The sequence below is a fragment of the Loxodonta africana genome, chromosome 17, assembly GCF_030014295.1.
Source record: "Loxodonta africana isolate mLoxAfr1 chromosome 17, mLoxAfr1.hap2, whole genome shotgun sequence".
Classification (NCBI taxonomy): Eukaryota; Metazoa; Chordata; class Mammalia; order Proboscidea; family Elephantidae; genus Loxodonta; species Loxodonta africana.
In genome coordinates this window covers 69944060-69970556 of record NC_087358.1, presented here as the reverse complement: position 1 = coordinate 69970556, position 26497 = coordinate 69944060, and the positions used below count along the sequence as shown (strand labels likewise).

Genomic DNA, 26497 nt, shown 5'->3' with positions numbered 1-26497 from the left:
TCATAAGGTTTTCATTGGCCAACTTTTTCTGAAGTAGATTGCCAGGTCTTTCTTCCTAGCAGTCTTAGGCTAGAAGCTGCACTGAAACCCTTCCACCATGGGTGATCTTGCTAGTATTTGAATACCGGTGGCATAGCTTCCAGAATCACAGCAACACGTAAGCCACCACAGTATGGAAAACTGACAGACGAGTGGTGGCGTACTTAGCTAGGTCCTGTCACTGTATAGATGGGCTAGCTAATATGTTTCAGCTTAAGTCCAAATGGAGCTTAATGTTTATAAATAAAAGGAAACAACAATTATAAAACTAATGGAATCGAGGTTTGGTTTTTTTTAGTCTTATGAATAAGAATAATTTTCAAACTTAAGTAAGAACATATGTTTGGTACCAGCATACAGACGAAACACCTGACATCTGTCAACCATCCACTAACTTCATTCATTCATTTGACAAATAATTAATGAGCAACGACTATATGTTAAGCATGGTTTGAGGAGCTCAGGATACAATAATCAGTCAGTAATGGAGACAATTACAGCCAATTACAACAAATGCTGAGATAGAAGAGTACAAATTACAGTATTTAATAATTAGAAAACACTCACAAACTTTTTTTTACTGTTTAGGTTCATTTGTCTTCATAATTGTTTTCACAGAAATCAAAGCATTGTGACAAAGAAAAAAAGAGAGCTGGAGACAGACAATTCTATAATCAAATTCTGCTCTATTACTCAATAGATTTGCAATTTTAGGCAAATTATGTGAATTTTAGTGTCTTCTTCCCTAAAATGGAAATAATAATTTACACAACAGTATTTTTGAAGGATTAGGGAAACAATGAACATAAAACCCCAGCATGGTGTCTGACATACAGTAGATACCCTGAAAAGGTATGTCCCTCAAACCTAGTACAAAAAGAATCCTAACTAATTACCTAGACTATGTGGAATACTTCATTTCCAGACAATGGTAGATAAAAAAAAATAAATAAGGTAATATCTCATATATGCAAACATACAGAAAATGTATGCACATGTGTGTATGTACAGAGATGTGTGTGTACACTCAAATCATGAAGACTTTAAGCTAATAAAACACAGCAGTTACAAAGACTCTGCAAATTTTAACTTCATGGCAAAATGCTACAATATAATTATCTCAGCAATAAATGTAAACTACAGGCTAAAATAACTTCATTAAAAAAATTTACATATTTAAAGCATTAGTGGTCTAATATTTATAACTACAAAGTTGTTTTAAGATTCTTGTTTTTGTTTAAATCATTATTTTCTCAAAATACAGATAACTACAGATTTAATAAAATTAGGGAAATAAGTATATTTTTAAGTTTACCCTAAAACTGGCAAATCTGTAGCTTTTCCTCCCTATAAGAGTCTGTATTTCTTAAAAAATATCCTGATTTTACTCTCTATCACGTTAGTACATAAGCTTTAAATATGAATTATGAAATCTGACTGAAGTGCTAAGTCATAAACAAGCTTATTTATTAAAGCCAATTCCAAACCTTAGCACTGTACTTACTGTTGCTCGCATCCTCCTAATTTTCTCATTCAACTGCTGCTACCACGCCTACGAAGGTCGCTGTAAGATTCAACAGTTTCTGCTCCAGATGTTCCAATTTGTTCCATTTAGTAAACAGTGAGGTAATCTTCACTGGCAAGCTGAACCTCAAATCAACCTTATTCTAACAAGTTAACCTTTACAAATTCCATTCTGGGTTGCATATTACTTTATGTCATTTTATAGTTATTTGGTGAAAATACATTTAGAGCAAGGATGGTAAAGGTACAATCGATTATCAGTATGCTCATCAATACTTACTTCAGACCTTGCTTTCTATCAAATTAGCCAATGTACAGTAAGCTTCCTGCTGTACATGAATGTATCATGTCACCATAGCAACTAAATCAACAAAGAACTGCAGTAGCATCTGCTTCTGGATCATCTAACATCAGTCAATGCTTAGAATTTAAAAGGACACTGCTTCCAAATATATTCTATTTCAAAGCCCTTTTTTAAATGTTTTATTTATTTTTGTTCTCTGATCCTGGAATATCTCAGATTATTTACAGTTCATGTATACTATATTAGATACATACACGTATGAAAGCAGGCAGTGTCAGCGTGCAAATAATTTAACATCATAAACCTAAAAATATTAACCTAGTAACTGCTTTAATTCTGGAACCAATTCCACAAAGTTAACCCCATTTATCAGAGAAAGATTAGTAATAGTCACTTAACAATAATTTCATCCTGAATTACTAAGTCACATTTAAATTACATAAGCATATCTAAAATCCAAATGGTTTTTACTTTTTGTTAAGATATAATTCTTACGCCACAAAATTTATCCTTTTAAAGTGTACAATTCAGTGGTTCTTCGTATACACAGAGTTGTACAACGATCACTACTACCTAATTCTAGAACTTCTCATTATTCCATAAAGAAACCAATACCCATTAGCAGTCATTCTTCATTCTCCCCTCTCCCAACCCTTGGCAACCACTAATTGACTTTCTGTCTTTAGGGCCCCTGAAGTATCCCCTGGGTTAGTTTAATGGTCAGCTAATGACTGAACAGAGATTTCTTTAAATGTCTTGAACTAGTAAGTTCCCTAGCCTTTGCAAAAGGGCTCTCTGTGAACACTTGAGTATACCTTCAAGGTTTTGGCAGACAGTTTACAACTTTACCTTTGCCTTCAATCCTGCTTGTTCAGAGTCTCATGGTCAGCCAGAGGAGATTAGCCCCTTCTCAGGTCTTTTTTGGGGATGTGCATAAGACCATATGCATGTGGTCTTCTCAATTCCCAGGAATGTATCAGAGTTTAAAGCTTTCTATAGACATTTCAGGAGCCATGGTAGCATAGTGGTTAAGCATGCCCCTACTAATCAAAAGTTCGGCAGTTTGAATCCTTGGAAACTCTATGGGGCAGTTCTACTCTGTCCTACAGGGTCACAATGAGTCAGAATCGACTCGAAGGCAACGGGTTTTTTTTGGTTATAGATATTTCATTCCCTTGCTTTTCCTTTTAAGGTTTTTGGTCAGCTTCTTTTTTGCCCCAACTGTAATCACTGCCTCAGAGAGCTGTGATATTGTGAGGTGCAGAAGGGAATTTGGCCTTTGTTCTGGGTTCCTGAGAGCTGGACCACACCTGAGGCTAATTAGTGGGGGCTGACCAGAACAAGAGGGACCACTTGGGGCTGATATTAACCTACTTCAAGAGGCATCAGGTAATAAATATATCATGGCATGTGGGGAGGCCGCTAAGAGCCCTGAACCCTAAGGCTAAAATGAGCTTCCTGGTTGGTGAGAACATCTGTTCTTGGGAGAGTTGTGTGTTCCTGGGATGTGGAAGCTCTGTGTTGGGTGTAGAAAGCTCTGTGTAGGGTGGGTAGGGTCAGAAGGGCTACACGGGCATGTAGTCTGGAGAAAGTGTCTAACTTTGTGATCTCTGACTCAGTTTCACGTGGGTAGGGTGGGAGAAAGAGTACCATTTGGGCATCTTACAGCGAGGATGGAGAAGTATGAAGGTGAAGACAGGACTGATATCCCCATTTTGGGGATCTGATTCATGCTGATCCTTACCATGCAGCTGGCAACACAGATGGGATTTACCCATTTTGCCCCTTGCTTAGTACAGATGTTAAACAACTGCTACTGATGGTTTTCAACAAAATCCCCAGCTGTTTGCAGTAAGGGAGCTCTGAGTCAGGTCAAATGAAGACAAGTCCTGTGAGTGTCGATGTCCAGGGAGGTGCCAGACAGGTTAGATAATGACAATTATCTGGAGATGGGGCTTTTGTGGAGCCCTAAACCTATTCTGTCTCCTCCAGTGGATGCTAAACTGCAAGTCTGCATCACTACCATCCAAGATTTCAATGCTGCTGGTTATCAAGGCTACCATGAAGCTGGACAGAGAGAAATGAAAACAGGGCAAATTAAAATGGCACAAAGCTCACTGTCCATACTAAGACTCGGCAATTTTTCTTGAACATATATATGCTCCAAAGTTTTGAAAAAGTTGATTTTGACAAGTTTTGCCTGTGTTCTCATTGCTTTTACAGAGGAAAAGATTTTGAGAGTTTCTTACTCCACCATTCCTGGTGGTATCACCTGAAAATGGAGCTTTTAATGGATAAAATGTGCACAATGATCAGGAAATAAGTCCTATTTTATGTAAAATATAACATTTTTCTAGTGTCATTTCAGATTTTTTTACTGACATCTGTCTTAGTTTCCTAGTGTTACTATAACAGAAATACAAGTAGGTGGCTTTAAAGAACAGAACTTATTTTCTCACAGTTTTGGAGGCTGAAAGTCCAAATCAGGGTCTCAGCTCTGGCGATTCTTTCCTTGTTAGAAGTCTTGGGCCTTCCTTGGTTCTTGGCAATTCTCACATGGCATCTGTCTTCCCCAGTATGTCTTGCTTCTGTGTCTACTCTGCTCTTTTTATAACTCACAAGTGATTAGGTTTAGGACACACCCTACACTGGTATAACTTCATTAAGGTAACATGGAAAGTGATTAACATTACATTACATCCACAGGTATACCCCCCCCACCCCCCAAAAAACACTAAACTCGCTGCTGTCGAGTCATTTCCAACTCCTAGTGACCTTACAGGACAGGGCAGAACTGCTCCATAGGGTTTCCAAGGCTGTAATCTTTGATGGAAGCAGACTATCACATCTTTCTCCCTCAGAGCGGCTGTGGGTTTGAATTACCAAACTTTCAGTTTGCAGCCTAGCACTTTAGCCACTGTAACACCGGTGCTCCTTTCCACAGGTACTGGGGTTAGGATTCCAACACCTATATGTATCTGTATACATCTATAACAACATCTACATTTACTTTGGAAAACAAAGTTTATTATTTATCAACATGTATGAAGCAATCAAAGGAACCCTAGCAGCATAACAGTTAGGCACTCTGCTGCTAACCAAAAGGCTAGTAGTTCAAATCCACCCAGTGGCTCTGGGGGAGAAAGACCTGGCAATTGCTTCTGTGAAGATTTACAGCCAAGAAAACCCTATGGGGCAGTTCTACTCTGTTACATGGGGTCACTATGAGTTGGAATTGACTCAGTGGCACCCAACGACAACAACACGAAGTAATCACTTCCTGAATTATATAAACACACTACATGCATAGATTAAAACTTGGTTTAAAGCCTACCATAGGAATAATAATAAAAAGATATTTTTTTCATCTGACACTGATTTTTTACTTCAGAAATTTGGTATAAGTCGATTGCTTCAGAGACCTTGATTTGTGCTTTTGGGATTCTCATATTTTTTTGGCAATATGCAATAAGCTCTCATACATATCAAGTTCTTTGGTTGGACACTTGATTGAAAATTGTCTCAAAAATATTCAGAGTCTTTCTCCCCTGAGGGAACCAGAGACAAACCAAAACAGCAGAGCAAGGGAAAGAAAAGGTGCTTTTCCCTCTCATTACCATCTAAAAAAGAAAAATGTTTTTCAAAGTAAATGTAGATGTTGTTATAGATGTATACAACCCTAAATGTTGGTTTCTGAGATTAGCATTCACCTAATGCTATCTGGTTCACAATTTAACTCATTGGTAAGTTGTGTCTGGTTTAACTGAAGGAAGAAAAATTTTCATTAATAATCAAATATCAGATACAGGAACCTTAAAAAGTGTGCACATTTTTTTTAAGTTCAAAAAGTTGTAAATATTTAAGTATATGCATTAAAAACCTGAAAGATTATACACCAAGCTATTAAACATTTACTAAATCTTAGCAGTGAGATTCCTAAAACTTTCAAATAATAGCTCACACCTTTGTAACAATAATTTTGTTGCCCTGACTTCTAATCCTACCTTCAATCATAGCTCTCATGGCCCATATTATTCCTAACCTAACTGCTCTGTAGCTTTGCCTGGCAAATAAAATAGCTGTCTGCTAAATTCCTCATTCATAGACTCTTTTGGAGAGGTTAGAATTTAAACATTAAACCAGCTCCCTCTTTCCCATTAGAGTTTGTCCCTATTAAACACCTATACCTACTTTCTATGATGCTTCATGAGAAAATCAAACAGTTTTTTAAAATTCTAGTTATCCATTAACTTTTTCTCACATATAAAAAGGCTTACACATTAGGTACAGATCTAAAAATCCACCTGCTTATTTTAGCACACTTTTTATAAGCATTTAAAAAAAATTTTTATCTATTTTGTTGTTGAGAATATACATAGCAAAACATACACCAATTCAACAGTTTCTAAAAGTACAATTCAGTGACAACGATTACCTTCTTTGCGTTGTGCAACCAACCTCACCCTCCTTTTCGGAGTTGTTCTTCCCCCATTAAGATAAACTCAGTGCCCCTTAAGTTTCCTATGTAATCTTTTGAGTTGCTGTTATCAATTTGATCCCACAAAGATAGATCTTAAAAGAGCACAATATTCAAGTCATTTTTACTTGTTAACTATTGTTTGATTTTAGGAAGACTTCAGGGGTATTTCTGGTTTAAGTTTTAAGGTTTAAAGATTATCACAGGGCAATAGTTTTGGGGGTTCATCCAGTCTCCAGAAAATCTGGAGCTCATGAGAATTTGAAATTCTGTTCTAAATTTTCCCCCTTTTGATCAGGATTCTTCTATAGAATCTCTGACCAAAATGTTCAGTAATGGTAGCTGGGCACCATCCACTTCTGGTTTCATGGCAAAGAAGGCAGTTGTTCATGGAGGAAATTAGCCACACATTCCACTTCCTCTTCCTATTTCTGACTCTCCTTCTTCCTCTGTTGTATAAGCACATATTTTAAAAAACTAACTCTTTATGATAAAAAGTTATGCCAATCTGATAAAAAATAAACCATACACATCTGAGCACTTTCCATGTGCAATATGTTTTGTTGATTCTTATTCTAAGAAATAATAAAATGAAACTTACAAATTGAGTATAAATTTTAAAGCATTCTATTAAAAAAAAAAATTCCCAAAATGTCAGCAAAAAAAAAAAGATCCAACAAAAAACATAAACAAACTAGAATTTAATTTTATGTTCAGCACAAAACAATAAAATACTATTTTTATGGAATGACTGGGACCCACATTTCATTTATTCGTTTTTAAAGTATACATCTTCTCATGTTCAAGAAAAAAAAAATTGGCAAATTATTTTAAGTGCTTTACTGACAAACTATTTCATTTGAAAAGTGAACACTGAAATATTTTCATGTAATTCAAGCTAGTATGAAAAACTATATATTAAAATCTTATTTTGTAGTATTTAATAAAAAAAATTTCCTTTTTAAAAAAACCTCTTATGAGACAGAATCATCTTATCCTAAAGGAGACAACATCTTAAAAAAATGAAACATAATGGCCATGGAATTTTGATAGCTACTTGGTCTAAAAAGCATTGGTGTTCTACAAGATTAACTGCTTGATATTCTATAGTTAGAATAATTCCTAACTCTTCAGTTAAGTGACCCTGTAGGTAGTCAGTTCCGGTGCCTTAGAATCCTGCAGAAATTGTTGACTTTTAAAAAATACAGTTTGGGATGAAGAAGGGAAATAAAAAAGCAGTAATTTATAAGCAGCACTAAAAAAAAAGCAATTGAGAAATTACGTACAGAGATCTGAAATGAATCTGATTATAATTTTCTATAAAAAGAAGGCTTCTTGCAAAGATTTTTTTCCCTATGATTTTTTGGGTGTTCTTACTTGAGATTAATATAAAACAAGACTTTTTTTTTTTTTGCCACAAATTACACTGATGTTTCTACAAAGAGAGCGTTTTTGCAACTTTTATAATATCTCTCTTGTTAATCACTTGAGATTATATGTTCAAAATACTGTTGTATAACTTCTTGCTAACAGAATGTTCAGGATTCAGTTTCCTACAATGCCTCATTTGCGTGACTTTTTTTTACTTGTGTTTTTTTTTTAAAGAAGAACATTTTGGAGGAGGCAGGGCCAAGATGGAAGAATAGACAGATGCTTCCGGCGAGCCCTCCTACAACAAAGACTTGAAAAAACAAGTGAAATGAGTATATCGATGACAAGCTGGGAGCCCTGAACATCAAATGCAAAGTCAGAAAACAAACTGAATGGCAGGGTGAGGAAGTGATGGTTCAGAAGTGGAGAGGAGTTACCAGGCCTGAATCGCTGGGAGCCCTCAGGCACCATTCCTGGGAGCAGCTGCAGGGGGCTGGTACTAGCATCAGGTAGTAGTTTCCTCAGAGAAAGCAGCCAGCCACACAGCCTACTCATACCTCCAGAACGAGAGAAGAACAGTGCTCTCAGCAAAAGCTAAGTACTTCCATATATTTTACCACGCCCCCCACCCCCAAGCTGGATTTAGTGGCTGTTGATTTCCCTGGGCCTGAAATAGGCCCTGTTGAGCACCTAGAGCCGTCCTCCCAGCCTTGGAGAAGGAATAAATTCACAATTGGGGTAAATGACAACTTGCCAGCTCCACTAACAGGGGGACATCAGGACAGAAGCAGCTCCTGTCCAAGCATAAATGGTCTGTGGACTTTCAGTACCTTTCCCCCAGCACGGACCTGTGTGGGAAAATTTCAGGAGAATAGACCCTTGTTGGTAGACTACAACTGTTTCAGCTGTGCAGTGGAGAGGTGGGTGTGTGATGTTTGACACCACATTGCCTATTAAACAGGGTGCTCACCTACCCACATCTGGGGCCTATGGACTAGTGGCTCCACTCAGGTCACCCACCTGCCGGCGACAGGGGTCCAAGGATAACAGGTACCTCCCAGTCCTTACAACCAAAAACACTGGGTGCGCACGGTCCGTCTGCAGAGCCCACCCACCTGTACACTCTAGAGAACAGAGACACGCTTTCCTGAGAGACACATGGGGGACGATTCTCAGCTCCCTGCCTTGTTCAGAGCGTGACTTCCTGCTGCAACTAGATTCTAGTACCTACACCAATCACCCTTGCCCCTCTAAGGCTGCAGGACAGAGCTTGTACCACACACTTGATGATCTGCTACCTGGACACCTGAGCTGAATTCATACAAGAAAAGTGAACGGACTTCTAGAATGACATACTGGATAACAGCTCTAGCCATCTGTGGACAGGACATCAGAGCTCCAAAGGCAAAAAAAAAAAAAATCAAGCTAGCTCCCTCCAGCAAGCCATCTGGGCATATCAAAACAAAACAAAGCAAGAAACTATGATACAGTAAGCAAACATAAAATAAACTAATAACTTATAGATGCCTCAGAGACAACAGTCAATATCAAAACACATAAAGAAACAGACCATGATGACCCCAACAAGTTCTCAAAACAAAGAATCAAGGGATCTTCTACATGAAAGTGCCTTCCTGGAATTACCAGAGCAGAATACAAAAGATTAATATACAGAACCCTTCAAGACATCAGGAAGGAAATCAGCCAATATGCAGAACAAGCCAAGGAGCCCACAGATAAAGCAGTTGAACAAATTAAAAAGGTTATTCAGGAACATAATAAAAAATTTAATAAGTGGAAAAATCCAGACAGACAGCAAGCAGAAATTCAGAAGATCAACAATAAAATTACAGAATCAGACAACTCAATAGAAAATCAGAAGAGCAGAATTAAGCAAGTAGAAGGCAGAAATTCTGAACGTGAAGATAAAGCACTTGGCACCAATATATTTGAAGAAAAATCAGATAAAAAGAATTAAAAAAAATGAAGAACCTTAAGAATCATGTGGGACTCTATCAAGAGAAATAACCTATGAGTCATTGCAGCACCAGAACAGGGAGGAATAACAGAAAATACAGAGAGAATTGTTGAAGATTTGTTGGCAGAAAGCTTCCTTGATATCGTGAAAGATGAGAAGGTATCTATCCAAGATGCTCATCCAACTCCACATAAGGTAGATGTTAAAAGAAAGTCACCAAGACATATTATAATCAAACTTGCCAAAACCAAAGATAAAGATAATTTTAAGCACAGCTAGGGATAAAGGAAAAGCTACCTACAAAGGACAGTCAATAAGAGCTCAGACTACTCGGCAGAAACCATGCAGGCAAGAAGGCAATGGGATCACTTATATAAAGCACTGAAGGAAAAAAAATTGCAAGCCAAGAATCATATATCCAGCAAAACTGTCTCTCAAATATGAAGGTGAAATCAGGACATTTCCAGATAAACAGAAGTTTAGGGAATTTGTAAGACACCAAACCAAAACTACAAGAAATAATAAAGGGAGTTCTTTGGTTAGCAAAATCAACAATATCAGGTATCAACCCAAGTCTAGAATACTGGACAGAGCGATCAGATGTCGATCCAAACAGGGAAAATAACAAAAATAAATCAAGATTAAAAAACCCTCAAAACAGGGAAACAGGAATGTTATTACGTAAAAGAAGACAAAATTAAAATAAAGAGGGAGTAAGAAATCTAGTCATGCATCTTTCATATGGAGAGGAAGACAAGGCGATACAAAGAAATAAAAGTTAGGGTTAAATTTAGAAAAATAGGGGTAAATATTGAGGTCACCACAAAGGAGACAAACTATCCTACACATCAAAATAAAATACAAGAAAAAAATAGAGACTCAGCAGAAACAAAATCAACAACGAATGTGAGGAAAAGACAATATACAAACTACTCAGCACAAAAAGTTAAGTGGCAAAAAGAAACTGTCAACAACATAAAAAAACTGACATCAAACTGATAGCACTAAATTCATACCTATCCATAATTATGCCGAATGTAAATGGACCAAACCAAAAAACCAAAACCAAACCCACTGCTGTCGGGTCGATTTCAACTCATAGCAACCCTATAGGATTGAGTAGAACTGCCCCATAGAGCTTCCAAGGATCACCTGGTAGATCTGAACTGCCGACCTCTTGGTTAGCAGCCATAGCACTTAACCACTACGCCACCACGGTTTCTGTATGGACTAAATGCACCAATGAAGAGACAGAGAGTGGCAGAATGGATTAAAAAACACGATCCATCTATATGATCCCTATAAGAGACACACCTTAGAGACATAAAGAAACGAAAACACAAATGATGGAAAAAAATGTATCAAGCCAACCCAACCAAAACCAAAGCCAGTGCCATCGAGTCGATTCCAACTCATAGCAACCCTACAGGACAGAGTAGAACTGCCCCATAGAGTTTCCAAGGAGCATCTGGAGGATCTGAACTGCCTACCCTTTGGTTTGCAGCTGTAGCACTTAACCACTATGCCACCAGGGTTCCCATTATCAAGCCAACGACAATCAAAAAAGAGCAGGAGTGGCAATGTTAATTCTGACAAAACAGAACTTAAAGTTAAATCGATCATAAAGGACAAGGAAAGGCACTATATAATGATTAAAGGGACAATATACCAGAAGGATATCACCACATTAAATATACACCCAATGACAGGGTTGCAAGATACATAAAACAAACTCTATCAGCACTGAAAAGTGAGACAGGCAGCTCCACAGTAATAGTAGGACAGTTCAACACACCACTTTTGGTGAAGGACAGGACATCGAGAAAGCTCAATAAAGACACAGAAGATCTAAATGCCATGATCAACCAACTTAATCTCATAGGCATACACAGAACACTCTACCCAACAGCAGCCAAGTATACCTTCCTTTCTAGTGCACATGGAACATTCTCTAGAAGAGACCCCATATTAGGTCCTAAAGCAAGCCTTAGCAGAATCCAAAACACTGAAATATTGCAAAGCATCTTTTCTGACCATAAGGCCATAAAAGTAGAAATCAATAGCAGAAAAAGCAGGGAAAAGAAATCAAACTACTTGGAAACTGAACGATACCCTGGTCAAAAAAGACTGGATTATAGAGGACATTAAGGATGGAATAAAGAAATTCATAGAATCCAATGAGAATGAAAAAACTTCCTATCACAACCTTTGGGACACAGCAAAAGCAGTGCTCAGAAGTCAATTTATATCAGTAAACGCATACATACAAAAAGAAGGGCCCAAATCAAAGAATTATACGTACAACTTGAACAAATAGAAAGAAAGCAACAAAAGAAACCCTCAGGTACCAGAAGAAAGCAAATAATAAAAATTAGAGCAGAATTAAATGAAACAGAAAACAGAAAAACAACTGAAAGAATTAACAAGACCAAAAGCTGGTTCTTTGAAAAAATTAACAAAATTGATAAACCATTGGCCAAACTGACAAAAGAAAAACAGGAGAGGAAGCAAATAACCTGAATAAGAATTCACAAGGCAGATGTTAAACAGACCCAAAAGAAATTAAAAGAATCGTATCAGACTACTATGAAAAATTGTACTCTAACAAATTTGAAAACATAGAAAAAATGGATGAATTCCTAGAAACGCACTACGTACCTAAACTAACACAAACAGAGGTAGAACAACTAAAGAGACCCAGAACAAAAGAAGAGATTAAAAAGGTACTCAAAAAACTCCCAACAACAACAAAAAAAACCCCGGCCCGGATGGCTTCACTGCAGAGTTCTCCCAAACTTTCAAAGAAGAGTTAACACCAATACCACTAAAGGTATTTCAGAGCATAGAAAAGGACGGAATACTCCCAAACTCATTCTATGAAGCCACCATACCCCTGATACCAAAACCAGGTAAAGACACCACAAAAAAAGAAAATTACTGACCTATATCCCTCATGAACTTAGATGCAAAAATCCTCAACAAAATTCTAGCCAAAAGAATTCAACAACATATTAAAAAAATAATTCACCACAACCAAGTGGGATTTATACCAGCTAAAAAAAAAAAAATTTTTTTTTTTTTTTTATGCAGGGATGGTTCAACATCACCCATTCATGATAAAAACTCTCAGCAAAATAGGAATAAAAGGAAAATTCCTCAACAAAACAAAGGGCATTTATACAAAGCCAAAAGCCAACATCATCCTAGGTGGAGAGAGTCTGAAAGCATTCCCCTTGAGATCGGGAACCAGACAAGGGTGCCCTTTATCACCACTCTTATTCAACATTATGCTGGAGGTCCTAGCCAGAGCAATTAGGCTAGATAAAGAAATAAAGGGCATCCAGATTGGCAAGGAAGAAGTAAAAGTATCTCTATTTGCAGATGACATGATCTTATACACAGAAAACCTTAAGGAATCCTGAAGAAAACTACTGAAACTAATAGAAGGGTTCAGCAGAGTATCGGGATACAAGATAAACATACAAAAATCAGTTGGATTCCTCCACACCAACAAAAAGAACATCAAGGAGGAAATCACCAAATCAATACCATTTACGGTAGCCCCCAAGAAGATAAAAATACTTAGCAATAAATCTTACCAGAGATGTAAAAGACCTATACAAAGAAAACTACAAAACACTTCTGCAAGAAACCAAAAGAGGCCTACGTAACTGGAAGAAAATACCTTGCTCATGGATAGGAAGACTTAACATTATAAAAATGTCTGTTCTGCCAAAAGCAATCTATAGATTTAATGCAATTCCAACCCAAATTCCAACGACATTATTTTAATGAGATGGAGAAACAAATCACCAACTTCATATGGAAGGGAAAGAGGCCCCGGATAAGTAAAGCATTACTGAAAAAGAAGAACAAAGTGGGAGGCCTCACTCTACCTGATTTTAGAACCTATTTTACTGCCACAGTAGTTAAAATAGCCTTGTACTGGTACAACAGATACACAGACCAATGGAACAGGATTGAGAATCCAGACATAAATCTAATCACATAGGAGCAGATGATATTTGACAAAGGAACCAAAGCAGTTAAATGGGGAAAAGACAATCTGTTTAGCAAATGGTGCTAGCATAACTGGATATCCGTCTGCAAAAAAATGAAACAAGACCCATACCTCACATCATGCACAAAAACCAGTTCAAAATGGATCAAAGACCTAAATATAAAATCCGAAACGATAAAGATCATGGAAGAAAAAATAGGGACAACGTTAGAAGCCCCAATACATGGCATGAACAGTATACAAAACATTACTAACAGTGCAGAAGAAAAACTAGATAACTGGGAGCTCCTAAAAATCAAACACCTATGCTCATCCAAAGACTTCACCAAAAGAGTAAAAAGATTACCTATAGACTGGGAAAAAGTTTTTAGTTATGACATTTCCAATCGGCACCTGATCTCTAAAATCTACATGATACTGCAAAAACTCAGCTACAAAAAGACAAATAACCCAATTAAAAAACGGGCAAAAGACATGAACTGAGACTTCACTAAAGAAGACATTCAGATACATGAACAAATGTTCATGGTCATTAGGCATTAGAGAAATGCAAATCAAAACTACAATGAGATTCTATCTCACTCCAACACGGCTGGCATTAATAAAAAAAAAAAACACAAAATTATAAACGTTGGAGAGGTTGTGGGGAGACTGGATCACTAATACACCGCTGGTGGGAATACAACCACTTTGGAAATCAACTGGGCGCTTCCTTAAAAAGCCAGAAATAGAAGTCCCACAGGATTCAGCAATCCCACTCCTTGGAACATATCTGAGAGACTTAAGAGCCTTTACAAGAATAGATATAAGCACACCCATGTTCAGTGCAGCACTGTTTACAATAGCAAAAAGATGTAAGCAACGAAGGTGCCCATCAATGGATGAATGGATAAATAAATTATGGTATATTCACACAATGGAATACTACACATTGATAAAGAACAGTGATTAATCTGTGAAACATTTCATAACATGGAGGAATCTGGGAGGCATTATGCTGAGTGAAATTAGTCAGCTGCAAAACGACAAATATTTTATAAGACTACTATTATAAGAACTCGAGAAATAATTTAAACAGAGAAGAAAATATTGTTTGATGGTTATGGGGGGAGGGAGGGTAGTAGAGGGGTATTCACTAATTAGATAGTACGTAAGAACTACTTTAGGTGACTGGAAAGACAACACACAATATAGGCGAGGTCAACACAAGTGGACTAAACCAAAACAAAGAAGTTTCCGGAATAAACTGAATGCTTCGAAGGTCAGAGTAGCAGGGTCGAAGGTTTGGGGACCATGATTTCGGGGGACATCTAAGTCAACTGGCATAATAAAATCTATTAAGAAAACATTCTGCATCCCACTTTGCAGAGTTGTGTCTGGGGTCTTAAACGCTAGCAAGCGGCCATCTAAGATGCATGAAATTAGTCTCAACCCACCTGGACCAAAGGAGAATGAAGAACACCAAAGACTCAAGGTAATTGTGATCCAAGAGGCAGCAAGGGCCACATAAACCAGAGACTCAATCACCTTGAGACCAGAAGAACTAGATGGTGCCTGGCTACAACCAATGACTTCCCTGACAGGGAACACAGTAGAGAACACCTGAGAGAGCAGGAGAGCAGTAGGATGAAGACCCCAAATTCTCGCAAAAAAACAGGCTTAATGGTCTGAGACTAGAAGGACCCCAGTGGTCAGGGCCCCCAGACCTTTCGTTAGCCTAAGACAGGAACCATTCCCAAATTCAACTCTTCAGACAGGGATTGGACTGGACAATGGGACAGAAAAAGATTCTGGTAAAGAAAGAGCTTCTCGGATCAAGTAGACACTTGAGACTATGTTGGTATGTCCTATCTGGAGGGGAGATGAGAGGGCAGAGGGGGTCAGAAGCTGGCGGAATGGACATGAAAAAAAAAAGTGGAGAGAGGAGTGGGCTGTCTTATGGGGGGGGCAATTAGAAGTATATAGCAAGGTGTATATAAATTTTTGCATGACAGACTGACTTGATTTGTAAACTTTCACTTAAAACACAAAAATTAAAAAAAAATTTTAATAGGATCAACATGCACACACACATGACAGCAAAATATACAAGAACTTCTAAACAGGGTTGAGCCCAGAAAGGGCTTACATTTCATTATAAACTTATTGCACGGTTTCAATATTAATTATATGACTTTGTCAAATGGAAAAAAGAAGTCTAGCAACAACAAAAAGAAAAATCACGTAATTCCAAATGTATATACATATGTATCATAGAAAAAAGATCTGAACACATATATACCAAGCTGATAGCAGTGGTTCTTCTTCTGAGAGAGGGATTGGTAGACAAGACGTTTAAAGAGGGATTTTTGCTTTATCTGAACTGTTTAGAAATTTTAGAATGCTTTTATTCAAGACCAGCACATATGGAAAAAGCACACAGATCATTACTGTACAGGTTGATAAAAAAAAATCAAGTGAACACAGCCCCAAGGTCAAGAATCAGAATTTTTCCAGAAGACTCTTGCGGTACTTCCCAAGAAGTAGCCATTCCCTCTCAAACTCACCCTCCTTTCTTCCTCCCCAAATCAGAGGTTCATTTTGCCTGTTTGTGGATTTTATTTATATGAATCATACAGTATGAATTTTTCTGTGTCTGGCTTCTTTTGCTCAATATTACATGTGTGAGATCCATCCATATTACTAATACCTGTAGCATATTTGCCACATAATATTGCATAATATGGAGCCCTGGTTGTACAATGGTTAAGCACTCGGCTACTAACCAAGAGGCCAGCAGTTCAAATCCACCAGGCACTCTGTAGGAGAAAGATACGGCAGTCTGCTTCCATAAAGATTACAGCATTGGAAACCCTATGGGGTAGTTCTACTCTGTCCTTTAGAGTCGCTATGAGTTGGAGCTGACTTAATGGCAATGGGTTTTTGGTTTTTATTCCATAACATGAATATACCTTTATTTCTTTATCCATTCTACTAATGATGGAAATTTGGGTTGTTTCCAGTTTTGGGCTATCACAAATAATGCCTAAAGAATATTCTTGTTGATGGCTTTTGCTATACATGTGAACGCATTTCTTTTGGGTATATACCTAGAAGTAGATAGTATAGGTCATGGGGAGTATGTATGATCAAACGGGAGCTGCGAGTGCTCATCTGCTAACCAAAAGGTTGGTGGTTCAAACCCACCCAATGGCTCCATGAAAGAAAAACCTGGTGCTCTGCTTCTGTAAAGGCTACAGTCAAGAAAACCATATGGGGGCAATTCCACTCTGTCATACGGTGCTGTTGTGAGTTGAAAATGACTTGGCAGCACACAACAACATTATTATTTCCACTTATACATCTCCAAACACGTCAAATTCAACTCTACTCCTCTCATATGCCCTCAAACCCCAAATGTGTTCCTTCTTTTGTCCTCCTTGCTGTAGAAGACTGTATTCTTTTCCCCAAATATCTGATGCCTCTCTTTGGGTAGGTTTATTTTCCCATTACCCCACTGATGGCAAAAAAGAATTTCCAAAGACAATGGACTCATTTATACTCCCACCAGAATTATACATGTGCAGTTGTTCCACACTTAAACCAACATTTGGAATTGTCAGTTTTTTTAAATTAGACTCATCATGGTGGATGTGCTGTTTTAATCTAAGAGGGACTATTTTTTTTTTTAATTCATGTACCTCCTGTATGAGCAAAAACAAAATCTAAAAGAATGAATGGGTAAGAACATTTTCTAACTTGTGTGTGTATGATGGGGTGAAGAGAGTCATCTTCTTAATAGTTCATAATAATCTTCCTTGACACAAGTTTCAAAATAAGTGCATTTTATCAGTGCAACATTAGCCAAGTCACTCACAATGTTGTTTAATAATTGTTAAAGTAGTAATTGTTCATAATTCTCCATTTTCTCTCCGCCTGAAAATACTAGAAATTTTTTTTATTGTTGAGAATATACATAGCAGAACATACACCAATTCACCAGTTTCTACATGTACAATTCAGTGAAATTTATTACATCCTTCGAGTTATACAACCATTTTCACCCTCATTTTTTGAGCTGTTCCTCCCTCATTAACATAAACTCACTGCCCTCTAAGGTTCCTATCTAATCTTTTGAGCCAATGATGTAAATTTGATAACAGTCAGATAGATCTTGAAAGAGCTTAATGCTCAAAGCAGACATTCTTTACTAGGTAAGCTAAAAACTACTGTTTGAGTTTATAAGAAGACCTCAGGGGATATTTTTGGCTTAAGGTTTAAAGATTATCTCAGGACAATGATTTCAGGAGTTCATCCAGCCTCCGTGGCTTCTGAAAGTCTGGGTTCCATGAGAATTTTAAATTTGTTCTGCATTTCCCTCCTTTTGATCAGGATTCTTCTCACTGAAAATATATTTTGTTGGTATTTCCTTCAGTATTTTATTTTTTTAATTGTACTTTAAGTAAAAGTTTACAGCTCAAGTTAGTTTCTCATACAAACTCATATGCACATTGTTATGTGACCCTTGTTGCTATCCTTATGTCAGTACACTCTTCCTTTCCACCCTGGATTTCCCGTATCCATTCAACCAGGTCCTGTCCTTTTCTGCTTTCTCATCTTGCCTCCAGATAGGAGCTGCCCATTTAGTCTCATGTATCTCCTTGAACTAAGAAGTAAACTCTTCACGAGTATCTTTTTATGTCTTATAGTTCAGCCTAATCTTTGTCTGAAGAGTTGGTTTCAGGAATGGTTTTAGTTCTGGGTTAACACGGAGTCCGGGGGCCATGTATTCTGGAGTTCCTCTAGTCTCAGTCAGACCATTAAGTCTGTTCTTTTTACTAGAATTTGAATTCTGCACCCCGTTAAAAGACCATGGCTAGAAAGGCCACACAAAAGTAATCAGTCACACTGTAGTTGTACACCTGAAAAACAATGAATTGGCAAAAGTTGTGTGATAGATATATTTACAATAATGACAACAACAACAACAACAAAAAGAACAGCTGCTGAGGCTGCTTATATACAACCAAACACCTCATGGGATTTGGTTACTTGGCTTGGACGTTTAGGGTCATGAGTTCATGGGACACCCCAGTTAACCGGTCTAATAACGTGGTTAGGGCTTCTGCTCTACCTCCTAGTTCAATACACAGTACTTGGGGTCTTAAAAGCCTGCAAGCGGCCATCCAAGGCACAACGATTGGTCTCTATTCACCTGGAGCAACAGAGAAAGAAGGAGTCAGGAATAAGAGAAGAATATGGAATGTGTGGCTGTGGTGCAATGGATTGCTTTTATATGGCTTTTCTAGCCATGGCCTTGTAACTCCTACCAAATGACTGGGTGGGCTATGCAGATAAGGTACTTGTGGCCTACCAAGAGGATCAAACAGCTTGTTAATAATGCAAATAAGGTGGGGGGGGGGCTGGGACCATGCAAATAAGGTGTATGGAACCCTAACGAGGGCATCTGTCAGTTTTGCCATCCTGCTAGGCTTAAAACGAGCCATCCTAAAGGTGAAAAGGGGGGACCTCGCTACCACCAAGGAAGAAGAGCCAAGAGTGGAGCGCATCCTTTAGAACTGGGTTCCCTGTGCTGAGAACCTCCTACAGGCCCAAGCACAGAGAGAGAGCTGTAACACCAGAGATGGCACAGGACAGCAAGCAGTAGCGACAGAGAAACACTGGCAGCAGAACCAGGAGACCAGCACGACACAGCACAGCAGGCTTCCTGGCCCACGAAGTGAGGTGGCTACGATAGGCATGCTGACTTACAGAGTAGGAGCTGAGAACTTTTGGGCAGGAGGCTTGGTGGCAGAGTGGGGTGCCTCCAGGCACTTGTCAATGGAGCTAGGCTTGCCAACCCATGGAGTGAGAGAGCTTAGTGCCTGTGGGTGAAGGCTTTCTGGTAGCGTGGGGTGCCTCTGGACACTCATTGGCAGAGTAAAAGAGCTTTGTAACACCTGCCTGAGCAGGGCATTGGCCAGGCAGAGGGTCGAAGGGCCGTGGGACAGAGAGTTGCCTGCCTGCAAACATGGCTGTGAAGAAGCTGTCCTGATTGAAGAACTGTATCCTGAGTAGTTCCTGATCCTGAATTGTAACCTGTTACTTCCCTATTAAACCCCGTAATTGTCTGTGACTTCCGTGTGGCCACTGTAATAAATTATCAAACCCAGCAGAGAAGTAGGGGTATGCCATGGGACAGCTACTGTCAGAATTGGCAAAAAGGCTGGAGAGGTATGTGTGACCTCCGCTTCACGGGAATAAGCTCTGGGCTGATACTCTCTCCCACTCATGAATCAGAGGAGGTCAGATGGCCCCTCTGTGTCATATTTACGGTGGCTAATTGCCTCCATGAACAACTCCCTCCTTTGCCATGAGACCAGAAGAACTGGATGGTGCCTGGCTACTATTACTGAACATTTTGATCAAAGAGTCCATAGAAGAATCCTGATCAAAGGGGGTGAAATGTAGAACAGAATTTCAAATTCTCACGGACTCCTGACTTTCTGGAGCCATGGAACGATGGGTGAACCCCTGAAACTACTGCCCTGAGATAATCTTTAAACCTTTAACCGAAAATGTCCCCTGAAACCATCTTAAAACTGAACAATTGTTGTTAGGTGCCATCAAGTCAGTGAGCACAATTAAGTGTTCTGGAATTCCCATTCTTTGTAATGTTATCCATAATTTGGTATGATCCATGTAGTCGAATGCCTTTGCAGAGTCTATAAAACACAGGTAAACAACCTTTCTAGTATTCTCTGCTTTCAGCCAGGATCCACCTGACATCAGCAACGATATCCCTGGTTCCACGTCCTTTTCTGAATCCAGCCTGAATTTCTGGCAGTTCCCTGTTGATATACTGCTGCAGCCGCTTTTGAATGATCTTCAGCAAAAAAAAACACTAAACAATAGTTTAGCTTAACTAGTGGGAAAAAAAAAAGGTCTGCCTTCAGCATTATGCTCTTTTAAGAACTATCTATATGGGATCAAATTGACAATGGCAACTCGAAAGATTAGATAGGAACCTTAGGGGGCAGTGAGTTTATGATAATGAGGAAAAGGAGGGTGAACGGTTGCACGACTTAAGAAATATAATCAATGTCACTAAATGGTATATGTAGAAACTGTTGGAAGAAAATTCTCTCAAGGACACAGATGCAAAAATATACAACAAAATACCAGCAAATCAAATTCAACAATGTATAAAAAGAATTATACACCAGGACAAAGTGGGTTTATTTCAGGTATTCAAGGCTGGGTCAACATTTGAAAACCAATAAATGTAATTCATCACATTAACAGGCTAAATAAGAAAAATCTTATGATTGTATCAGTAGATGCAGAAAAGGCATCCGATAAAACGTAATACCCATTAATGATAAAAACTCTCAGCAGACAAGAAATGGGGGGAACTTTCTCAACTTGATAAGGAATATCTACAAATACCTACAGTTATCGTTACCATTAACAGTGAGAAACTAAATGCTTTCACCTAAGATTAAGAAAAAGGCAAAGATATCTTCTCTCACCACTTCTAGTCAACATTGTACTGGAAGTCCTAACTACTGCAATAAAATAAGGGAATTAAAGATAACACTGGTTTGAAAGGAAGAAATAAAACTGTCTTCTTTCATGACATGATTCTCTATGTAAAAAAATTCCAAAGAAATGACATAAAATAAAAAAACTCCTAGAACTCATAAGTAAATACAAAGGTTACAGAATACAAAAGTCAACTGCTTTCCTATATATCAGCAATGAACAACTGCAATTTGAAATTAAAAACATAATGCCATATACATTAGCACCAAAAAATATGAAATACATCTAACAAAATATGTACAAGATCTATATGAAAAAATTATAAAACTGTGATGAAAGATATTAAAAATCTAAATAAATGAAGAGATATTCCAAGTTCATGAATATGAAGACTAAATACTGTCAGTTCTTCACAACTAGATCGACAGATTAAACGCAATCCCAATCAAAATCGCAGCAAGTTATTTTATGCATATGATACAGTTTACATGGAAAGGTAAAAGACACAGAATAATCGGCACAAAACTGAAGAAAAAGAACAAAGTTAGGTAACTGACATCACCCAGCTTCAAGACTTACTACCCAAACCAAAAAACCAAACCCATTGCCGTCCAGTTGATTCCGACTCATAGCGGCCCTATAGGACAGAGTAGAACTGCCCCATAGAGCTTCCAAGGAGCGCCTGGCAGATTCAAACTGCCGACCTCTTGGTTGGCAGCTGTGGCACTTAACCACTAAACCACCAGGGTTTCCAAGACTTACTATAAAGATACAATAATAAAGACAGTTGTGGTACTGGTTAAAGAAAGACAAATAGATCAATGAAGCAGAACAGAGAGCACAAAAATACACCCACACGAATACAGTCAACTGATCTTTGACAAAACAGCACGGGCAACTCAATGGAGAAAGGTAGTTTTTTCAACAAATGGTGCTGGAACAATTGGAATTCACGTGCCCAAAAAAAATCTAGACACAGACTTTACAACTTTCACAAAAAATCAACTCAAAATGGATCATAGGCTTCAATGTAAAACGCAAAACTATAAACCTTCTAGAAGATAACATAGCAGAAAAATCTAGATGACCTTGGGTTTGGAAATGACTTTTTAGACATAACACCAAAAGCACGATCCATAAAGAAAAAGTTGGTTTAAGTTGGAGTTCGTTAAAATTAAAAACTTCTCTTCCTCAGAAGATACCGTTAAGAGAAAGAAAAGACAAACCACAGACTGAGAGAAAATATTTGCAAAACACACCTCTAATAAAGGATGTCGCCCAAGATACATAAAGAACTCTTGAAACTCAATAATAAGAAAACAAAACAATCCAATTAAAAATGGACAAAAGATCTGAACAAAGACAATATTACACCAAAAAAGATATCAAAAACACAGAAAAGATGCTCAACATCATGTCATCAGGGAACTGCAAATTAAAACAATTCTATCATATGCCTATTAGAATGATTAAAACGTAAAACACTGACAACACCAAATCAGATGAGGATGTGAAGCAACAGGAACTCTCATTCCCTGCTGCCGGGAATGCAAAATGGTCCACCTACTTTGGAAAACACAGTTTGGCAGTTTCTTACAAGCAAAACAGACTCTTATCAAACAGTCCAATAATTGCACTCCTAGGTATTTACTAATGTGAGTTGAAAATATATACCCACACAAACACTTGTACACGAATGTTTACTGTTGTTAGTTGCTATCAAGTTGATTTCCATTCATGGCAACCCCAGGTGTACAGAGAACTGTGCCATAGGGTTTTCAAGGCTCTGACCTTTTGGAAGCAGACCACTAGGCCTCTCTTCTGAGGCGCCTCTGGGTGAGTTCAAACTGACAATCTTTTGGCAAATAGTTAAGCGCTTAATTGTTTGCTTAACATTTAACAGAACTAAATGTTGCCAGGTCCTGAGCCACCTTCATGGTTGTTGGTATGTTCAAGTCCATTGTTGGGGCAATTGTGTCACTCCATCTCATTGAGAGTTTTCTTCACTTTCACTGACCCTATACTTTACCAGTAAGATTTCTTGTTCTAAGATATATGCACACCCATGTTCACTGCAGCATTGTTTACAATAGCAAAAAGGTGGAAGCAACCAAGGTGCCCATCGACAGATGAATGGATAAATAAATTATGGTATATTCACATAATGGAATACTACACAACAATTAAGAACAATGATGAATCCGTGAAACATTTCATAACATGGAGAAATCTGGAAGGCATTATGGTGAGTGAAATTAGTCAGCTGCAAAAGGACAAATATTGTTATGAGACCACTATTATAAGAACTCTAGAAAAGGTTTAAACACAGAAGAAAATATTCTTCGATGGTTATGAGGGTGGGGAGGGAAAAGGCGGCATATTCACTAATTAGATAGTAGACAAGAACTATTTTGGATGAAGGGCAAGACAACACACAATACAGGAGAGGTCAGCACAACTGGACTAAAGGAAATGCAAAGAAGTTTCCTGAAAAAAAACCGAAAGCTTCAAAGGCCAGAGTAGCAGGGATGGGAGTCTGGGGATTAGAGTTTCATATCTAGGTCAACTGGCATAACAAAATGTATTAAGAAAACATTCTGCATCTCAGTTTGGTAAGTGGCGTCCGGGGTCTTAAACGCTAGCAAGTGGCCATCTAAAATGCATCAACTGGTCTCAACCCACCTGGAGGAAAGGAGAATAAAGAACATCAAAGACACAAGGTGGTTAAGAGCCCAAGAGACAGAAAAGGCCACATAAACCAGAGACTCAATCAGCCTGAGACCAAAAGAACTAAATGGTGCCCGGCTATCACCAATGACTGCCCTGACAGGGAATACCACAGAGAATCCCTGATGGAGTAGGGGAACAATGGGATGCAGACCTCAAATTCTCATAAAATTACCAGACTTAATGGTCTGACTGAGACTAGAAGGACCCCGGAGGTTATGGTCCCTGGACCATCTGTTAGCCCAAGACTGGAACCTTTCCGAAAGCCAACTCTTTAGTCAGGGATTAGACTAGACTGTAAGACAGAAAAAAATACTGGTGAGGAGTGAGTTTCTTGGCTCAAGTAGACACATGAGACTATGTGGGCAGCTCCTGTCTGGAGGCGAGATGAGAAGGCAGAGGGGGACAGGAGCTGGTTGAATGGACACAGCAAATACACGGTGGAGAAGAGGAGTGTGGTGTCTAATTAGGGGGAGAGCAGCTAGGAGTACACAGCAAGGTGTATGTAAGTTTTTGTATGAGAGGCTGACTTGATTAGTAAGCTTTCACTTAAAGCGCAACTAAAAGAAAAAAATTTCCTGTTCTAGTGATTGGTCTTTCCTGATATATCCAAAGTAAGTGAGCCCCCACCCTTGTTTTTAAGGAGCATTCTTCTTGTGCTTCTTCTGAGACTGATTTCTTTGTTCTTCTGGCAGTGCATGGTATATTCAATATTCCCTGCCAACACTACAGTTTGAATGCATCAATTCTTCTCCTGTCTTCCTTTTTCATTATCCAGGTTTCACATGCCTATGAGGTGACTGAAAAGACCATGACTTGGGTCAGACACACCCTAGTCATCAAAGTGACATCTTTGCTTTTTAAAACTTTACAGAGGTCTTCTGCAGCAAATTTGTCCAACACAATATGTCGCTTGACTTCTTTATTGCCACTTTCATGAATACTGTTGACCCAGACAACTTCGATTTCTTCATTAACTGTGATGATGTTTATCAGTCCAGTTTTGAAGATTTTTGTGAAAGTTTTCTTCACATTCAAGTGTAATCCATATTGAAGACTGTAGTCTTTAACCTTCATCAGCAAGTGCATCAGCATCGTCTTCATTTTCGGCAACCCAGATTGTTTCATCTCCATATCACAAGTTGTTAATGAGTATTTCTCCAATTCTGATAACATATTCTTCTTTATAAAGTCCATTTTACAGATTAAATAGTTCAGCACGCAGATTAAGTCAGGTAAAAGGATACAATCCTGCTGGACTCCTTTGCCAATTATGAACCATGCAGTATCTTCTTGTTCTGTTCAAATGACTGCCTCTTGATCCATGCAATTAAGTGTTCTAGAATCTCCATTCTTTGTAATGTTTTTCCGTAATTTGTTATGATCCACACAGTTGAATGCCTACATGTAGCAGATTAAACATTCCTAAACCCACTGCCCCTGAGTCGATTCCAAATCCCCTATAGAAAAGAAGAGAACTGCCCCATAGAGTTTTCCAAGGCTGCAATCTTTGCCGAAACAGACTGTCACATTTTTCTTCTGTGCAGCAGCTGGTGGGCTCAGCTGAGTGCTTTAACCACTGTACTACCAGGGCTCCTTAAAACACCCCTAGATCCTCTTGAGATATATGAATACCTACCATATCCATAATTTTGTGGAAAAATATTTTAACAGGCTTAAATTTAACCATAGAAAACAAATTAATGAAATGAATGAGATGCTAAAAGCAATCTCTACACATGAAAATTAAAACCAAGATATACTTTTCAGGCCATGTTTACACCAAAACTGAAAAATTTAGAATCTAAGCCAATTGCTCTTGATTCTTCAATAGCATAGTTAACAAAAGAGCCCCTTTTCTTGTAAACAAGACGCTGAGTTTATAAGTAACAAAATACGATCATTTTTTTCTTGGCTTCCCAAGGAGGCAGTATGAGTACAGGTTAGGAGCACAACCAATTGTGTGATCTTGAACAAGTTATTTAGCTTTTCTGAAACTCATTTTGTTTCATCTGCAAAATAGGGACAGACAGGTGTACCCCTATCTCATAGAATCGTTGAAAGAATTAAATGAGATGATACATATGAACCCCTTAGCCCAATGTTTGTTACACAGTATGCACACAAAATGTTCCTTCTCCTCATCGTTATTTATTATGTCCTTAATTTTTGTTTCCTTACCTACAATACTAAAATACCTAGTAGTTCTGAGAACTAAGCACATTCATTGCCCAGCACATAACAGACACTCACAAAGTCCATCATTGCCATCCTTTTAGGATTATTACGAGAATGATGAGTTAATACAACCACCAAACTAAAAGACCAAAGCCACTGCCGTCGAGTTGATTCTGACTCATAGAGACCCTATATAGGCAGTTGTTTTATACTCATGATTTCATACCGATTTGAAATAATGATTTATAATAATCATTAAGGCAAAACATTAAACTTACTTAAAAAAAAAACACTCGTGGACTAATCCATTGTTTGTCTACAGTAAAACAAAAATAAGTTCAGTGGCAACTAAAT

At 38.2% G+C, this 26497-nt stretch overlaps 1 protein-coding gene across 5 annotated transcripts in view; it reads right to left on the bottom strand.

Annotated features, from left to right (window-relative positions):
* The window catches only part of FNDC3A (fibronectin type III domain containing 3A), a 232976-nt gene that overhangs the window by 163587 nt on the left and 42892 nt on the right, over positions 1 to 26497 (bottom strand). The gene's annotated exons all lie outside the window — the stretch shown is intronic.